Source organism: Haliotis asinina, chromosome 9 (assembly GCF_037392515.1).
Source record: "Haliotis asinina isolate JCU_RB_2024 chromosome 9, JCU_Hal_asi_v2, whole genome shotgun sequence".
Lineage (NCBI taxonomy): Eukaryota > Metazoa > Mollusca > Gastropoda > Lepetellida > Haliotidae > Haliotis > Haliotis asinina.
Window position 1 is genome coordinate 58,479,768 of NC_090288.1, and position 7,356 is coordinate 58,487,123.

Consider the following 7,356-nt stretch of genomic DNA (forward strand, 5'->3'; position numbering starts at 1 on the left):
ATGCAAAGTGGGCAAATTCTCAAATTTCTTTCAATGGACAATCTTCTTCCTTTATTAATCCTTAAATCTAATAGACCTAGTCTGAGCTGAACAAATGTACGTCTGATATTTCTTGATGTCAAAACAGACAAATATATTTCTGGTTGTATAAGGCTTTTAAAAGATCGATATAGATCATACCTTGAACTATTTTCTAAAGTCGAACGCCATAAGATTCTTGATGAAACATATTAATAACATATATTATAAAACATATATTATAACAATCTTTTCCTTCATGTTTAGAACTCCATCAACGTATAATCATTCTGAAGCTCATTCCTATTAAAACATAAGAACTAAATAATAACTTCACAGTATGTCTTTAATCATAAATAGATTTTGCCACTATCGTAGTCATTTTGACACTTTATTTCAGTGTATGTACAGGTCACCAACCCATTACAACATAGACAAACACATATATTTATTTCCTTGCTAATGAGTGAACGTAGCTTATGCTTCTTGTACTTGCATCAGTTTGAAAGTAGGTAAAGATTTAAAGGCATTCATGGCCCCAAATAAGGGGCGTGTGTACGGATAAAATATTCTAAAGCACTGTCGGAAATACGAAAAACTGGGTTTTCACGTTTATGTAGGTTTATGTAGTTAATGTGTGAAAATGTGAAATACCTGTTCAACTAAGTTCGGCCTAAGTACAGTTCCTGTGGTAGAGAGATAGGAAACGTGGAAAAGCGACTTGACTGATGAGAGATTAGTGCAGAAATCTGCTGGGGGATAGCGATGTCAGCTAAGATATGATGATTCCACACGGGAATCAAAGTAGGGAAGTGCAAAACATGTCCTAACATATATATATTTTATATAACACATTATCCAGTCATGTCGATCAACACACGTGAAAAGGCAAAAACTATCTCTGAGAAGACCCCTTGTTCCAGCAAGGCATCGCATGCATTTCATGTTAGGTGAGTCGACGGTCCATCGTCTTACCCGACTGAGCGACCTGATTGCCATCTATAGTCTGATCTAATGTTTGCCCGATTTTACGAGTAACATGCTTTTCGGGATATCCTCATACGCATCCCACTGAATGCCCAGTTAGTTATGCCGAAGTGAGTTATTTCGACATATCCTATTTGTAGTTGAGTAAATTTGAGGGATACAGAGTAACAACCTAAAACCCTTTTTTTTGTCTATTTCCGACATTACGTCCGTACAGGAAACGGTAGGACACAATTTATAAAACGTAGTAGACACGCACCACAGCAATGGTGCAAGGCCTTACAATCATTTACAGACGTATTTATCTGAAAAAAAAGTATCGTTTTATTGTTCATTAACCTTTTTACACAACAACAGCAATGTTGCCGTGGTTATATGATACGAAACACAAGATTACTGATACTCCTTTGAATTCCATTCAGTAGTCTATATATACTCTTCAGGTTTTCAGTCCTTCAAGAATGGTACATATACATACATTTTGTATTGTATCAGAGTTGTAACTGAAAATTACAAGTACATATTGTTGCCTTGCTGTATCCCAAAACGAGCGCGGAGTTGGGCGTTATGTTGATTTCGAAGATTGCTTTGTTCGCTCTATATCACGAAGAACACGCGCGATCGGAGTGCACACGCAGTTTCATCGGTAAAGCGGGGGACCAGTGGCTGTCATGAGAAGCTTTAGTGGCAATGGATATCATGATGATGAATATAGAAACAAGCAAACATTAATATTATTTCCTCTTCAATGCATTTTGTGCAGGAAACACTTGATATGTTTGTGTGAAATATATCAATGAATTTATCTTGAAATAGATCAATATATCTTTTATCTCTCCATTTTAGTAAAACAAAAGCTTTGAATATTATCAAAAATAAAAATCACTTTTTCGACATTGTCGAAAACCCTTTGATACCGAGATATATATTTTTGGAAGAACACCGCACCTAAAATTTGCCCAAAAAATATTAAAAAAAACAATGATAAACCTTTCCGGTGTAAAGATGCTTTTAGAATGATTCTAGTTCTTTAAATTTGACATACTATCAATAGCGGATGACTAATTTGTTATAAATATATCTTTCATCCCTTGTTTAACCACACAAACATACACCATTGTGTACATAAACTATTCCTAACCTTAGAACCCACTTTCATCTACTATCGTTATCATGTATAATAAAAACATATTATGGCTTTCTAACATACCTATATTCTGGCATCATTAAACATTTTAGCTGATATATAATTATCCTTTGACTTGTGTATATGTACACAGAGTAGCGTCTGTATTCAGCAGGTGTCTTCCTGTCCACCTGTAGATGTCTTTTGCACTCTCGTAACTCAGGAATGACAATCTTTTCGTATAGAAAGTATGGATTGCGATGTTACTGTGAGTGACGTTATCATAACTGTGTGAGATACTCCCCAAAGCCCCTTTTGACTCCACAGCACGTTGGCTAACCGCATATTTCCATCACAATGATGAAGTAAAATAAACTCCTTGAATATTGTATCTGTTTACAATGGACAGTTCAGTATATTCGAAAAGCAATTTTCCTCTAACTGCTAGGTTTCCGCCTTTTCGGAATACAATTATATTGGATCCATTCATATTTACATTTAGACCAAATTCAGCAGAGCAATTAGACAGAATACCTACTTGCTTTTGTAAATCTTTGCCCACATCTGCTTAGCAGTGTGTGATAGAGATTAACGACTTCTATATATTTACAATAAGGTGAATTGATTCCTTAACTTGATGAAGGAGCAAGAGGGGTTGTAAATATAAAGAAGTTGTGGATTCATTCCATACTTTGTTTTATTACTCGCCCGTGGAAGGTATCGCAGTGTAATATTTATACGGCATTATTATCCATACAGTGAAACATAACCGAGTACATAAAAATCAATTGTTGCACACGTGTAATAAACCCTAAAACGAATTTCATTGGTCAGTTATCCGACCATGACCTCCATGACCCCATTGGAATGTGGAACTACTTTTTTCCTTAATAACTTTTTACTACAAATTTACTACGAATGTTCGGTCTCGCTACTACGAGAACAAACCAATGAAATGCTATCAAATACAAAACGTAACAAACAAACAAATTTTCACACACCGTGTTTATTGATTTTAGATTTCGTGAAAAATACAAACCTCATGAGTAAACATTCATTATCTTTTTACATTTGATAAGTTAACACAATCGCAGACGACAACAAGATGGCTTCTCCCATCCCAGTCAACAGTCTTGTTCAGATAGATGGCCAGCTAAAGGGTCGTGTTATCAGTGTTACACAGCCCCTGAATTCCTTTAACGTGTTCGTTGTGCAAACTGCCAGTGATGTTAAAGAAGTTCCAAGATACAGAATTAGGACGTTACCCGAGACTGTAACATCACCGCATTGTGAAGCAAACAGTGACATGCATCTACCCAAGCAAGTACTCAATGATCTCCTTAATGACAATTTCTTTGATGAGCCTAACGTCGAAAGATTTCGGGATGTATCTGACATTGAAATACATAATTTTCTGAAGGAAAACGAAAACGAAAACACTGCTAAAAAGACGACATATTACCTTACTATCTTGAATTCGTACATGTCTTCCATGCACAATGAACACCGACAAATTCATGACATTCCTCCCACGGAGCTCAACGAAATTTTAACAAAGTTTTTCATGAGTGTCAGAAAAGTTAATGGTGAAGAGTATCAATCAGCTACATTACATGGCATGCTTGCCAGTTTTGACAGACATTTAAAGCAAGCCAATTATGGTAGGTCTCTAGCGACTGATCCCGGTTTTGGACAAATGAAAACGGTACTCGTGTCAAAACAAAGACAATTGAAGAGAGATGGAAAGGGTAACTTACCAAATAAATCTGAGGCCTTGACAGATGACGAAGTAAACAAATGGAATTCTGGGCAGTTGGGTGGTGACAATCCCGAATCCATAATAAACACTTTGTGGTGGCAAAAAACAATCTACTGTGTGATGCGGTCTTGTACACCCCACCGCAATGTATGCTGGGGGTGACATTTCACTTAAGACCGACACTGATAGAAGGGAATGTCTTGAGATGTCCGAGAGGCAAACGAAGACACGCACTGGGGCCGATCCAAGAAATGCGCGCGTCCTTCCTCCTCGGGCGTGGGCCAATGACGAAAATCCAAGCAGATGTCCGGTTGCCAACTGTACAAATCTCTTAGACCATCAGATCACTGCAATTCCGGCACACCTTATTATCTTGCCACAGCTTGTAAGTGTAGACGGCGTCCTGGTCAACTATGGTTTAAGCGACAGCCCATAGGTAAAAATAAACTCGACTCGTTAATGAAAAGGATGACAAGTGGAGCACACATCACTGGCGACAAACGGCTAACTAACCACAGTACCCGCAAACATTTGATTCAGAAGTTGCACGACAATAATGTAGCTCCAACGCATATCATGCAAGTGTCTGGACATAAAAATGTACAGAGTGTGAACAATTATTCACGCCTTTCTGAAGCACAACACAGGGAAGTGGGAAATCTGTTGTCTTCAACCGGAAATCAACCTGCCATGCTTCCATGCTCTCTTCCATGCTCGTCTTCAGTCGTTCCGTCATCTGAAGTTCCACATCCCAATGCATGTCGTACACAAACACAAGCAAAGCCTTGTCTAGTGATGTTGTTCACACTATCTTCGGAGGTCCAATATCCGGGGGTACATTCCACATCAATATTGGCAAGTCTTCTATGGCAGTGAGTGAGACCGAGCCCGTTACAAAACGTCGCCGTGTTGCTGGCTCTCCTCTCAGTGACTCTCCTGACGACGAGTAACTTTCTCATTAACAATGTTTCCAGTTATACAATTCTAACAGTTACTTAAGTTGATAAATATTAAATTTCATTTCAAAATTTGTTTCTGTTTTTTTGTCTTCGTGCAAGAGTAGCTAGTTAATATGTTGCGCTCTTTACTTAGTACATTACACAGGGGGTTTACGTCCATAGTGACGTATCATTGTATTCTTACGCGACCTTGACCTTTACGTCAAGCGGCGACATCTGATTTCATTTTACGTGGACTTTGTTGTTTAGAAACAAAAAGTCAGATACAAATGGATCATAAAGAAATTAACACACTCGCGAGTGTGTCATATTGTTTTTAACTCGTGTCAGAAAAATCCATATTTCCCGAGCTTTCGCACTCTTTTCGTAAAAACAATATGACACACTCGCGAGTGTATTAATCTCTATAAATCTAACTAGTATAATACGGCCACACGTAAACCAGTTCTAATGGAACTACTTTCGGTCACGTGATGTACCACATGACAAATCAAAATGGCTTCTGTCAAAGTTTTTAGTCCCGTCAGTTCAAGACCATAAATAACACATTGTTATATAACATATTTTTTAATGATTTTGTACGTTTGAAGCAATAAACAAACAAATCAGTAGCTTTATGTTTTATTAACACAACTAATGATTAAGATAAAACTAATAATAATAATACAATACCTTGCGGACGATACATTCACGAGACAATCAAAATGGATACAATGAAAGTTAATGACTGCGTGAGAGTTGACGGTTGTATGCGCGGAAGAGTAATTAACATCGTACAACCTTTGGGAACTTTTAAGGTGTACGACGTGAACCTAGAAGATGGATCCACTTAACAGGTTTCACGTTACAGATTACAAAAACTTTCTGAAACTGTAAGCGCTACACCTAGCCAAAATATCTTTCATGATGATATGATCAGTAGGATCTTTGAGGATGATTTCTTTAGTGAAGAGGTTCAATACTGTAATCAGACTGAGATTGAGGATTTCATTGTGGGAAATATGAATGTACACACAGCAAGGAAAACATCCTATGACATGAAGATACTGTACCGGTATATGCATGAGCATGGCGATTACAGAAAGATTGAGTGTATCTCACCAGATGATCTTTGCAAATTACTAATAATTTTGTGATGGTGGTCAAGAAAGGGGATGGGTCTAACTACGAGCCGAACAGCCTGAGGACCATTTTATCGAGTATAGATCGACATCTTCGTTCCAAATCTTACGGAAAATCGATCCTGTTCGATTTTGATTTCAATAATCTGAAAGCTAAACAGAAACTTCTGAAACAAGATGGATTAGGGAACCTACCCAAGCCGGCTCAGTCTCTCAGCGATGTAGATATCGAGGCACTATGGGATTCCGGCGAGTTGGGGCTAAATAATCCTGAATCCATTTTGAATACGTTGTTGTGGCACAACACAACACGCTTTGGCCTCCGCAGTGTAACACCTCACAGAAACATGAATTGGGGGACGTCTGCTTAAAAACTGATGTGAATGGTGTTGAATATCTTGAATTCACCGAGCGTCAGACAAAAGCACGCACCGGGGTCAACACCCGTAGTGTCCGTACTGTCACACCGAAGGCCTGGGCTAAAGGCGATGACCGATGTCCGGTGTTAGTCTACAAGACGTATGCAGGACTCAGACCTCTTGGATTCAGTGCACCTGATGCACCATTCGTTTTCCGGCGATTTCGCTTGATTACTGTGGGCGAGTAATAAACAGAATACTAAACTCCCTTCCGTGTAATACCAAAGTATAAATTGTTAATTTGTTCAACTGACACCTTCTATTGTGTTTTTATTTTCGAACTATATGCAGATGGAAATTCCACTATTTCACCGGTTATATAAAAGAAAATTATTCATACGCGTGACCTAGATTGTCTCGCCGCAAATGTCTGCACACTGTTAGGATCGTTTTTCCGGCGATTTCGCTTGATTAATGTGGGCGAGTAATAAACAGAATACTAAACTCCCTTCCGTGTAATACCATATTTATTAAACGAGTGAATGATTTGGTATCAAACTCGCTTTCGCTCCTTTGATACCAAACCATTCACTCGTTTAATAAATATGGTATTACACGGAAGGTCGTTTAGTGTCCTCTATGTGCTACCTTTCAACTTCTAAACTGGGGATTCAGTATCACTTGCTAACGCATTTATACAAATGGAGAACGGCAATGGACTCATAATACATCCTTGTCTGACGCTAGGCTAACATATACGTTCAAGCAAAATTCTAACACACCAATTGTTCAGGATTTTGAAGTACATAAGAAATTATAACAACGGGAGCGGGCTTACATAGACTACAAAGGATTTTCAAGCATTGTCACAAATTTGTTAAATGCTGCTTGGGCAGTGAAAAGCGTGAATGAAGCATGACCACAACGCTACTAACATACGCATGCGCCTTGACCTCGGGATAATGCGCATGCGCAACGCCAACGTCTAAAACGCGAGAGAACGCGAGAAAAGGAAATGTCGCATTCT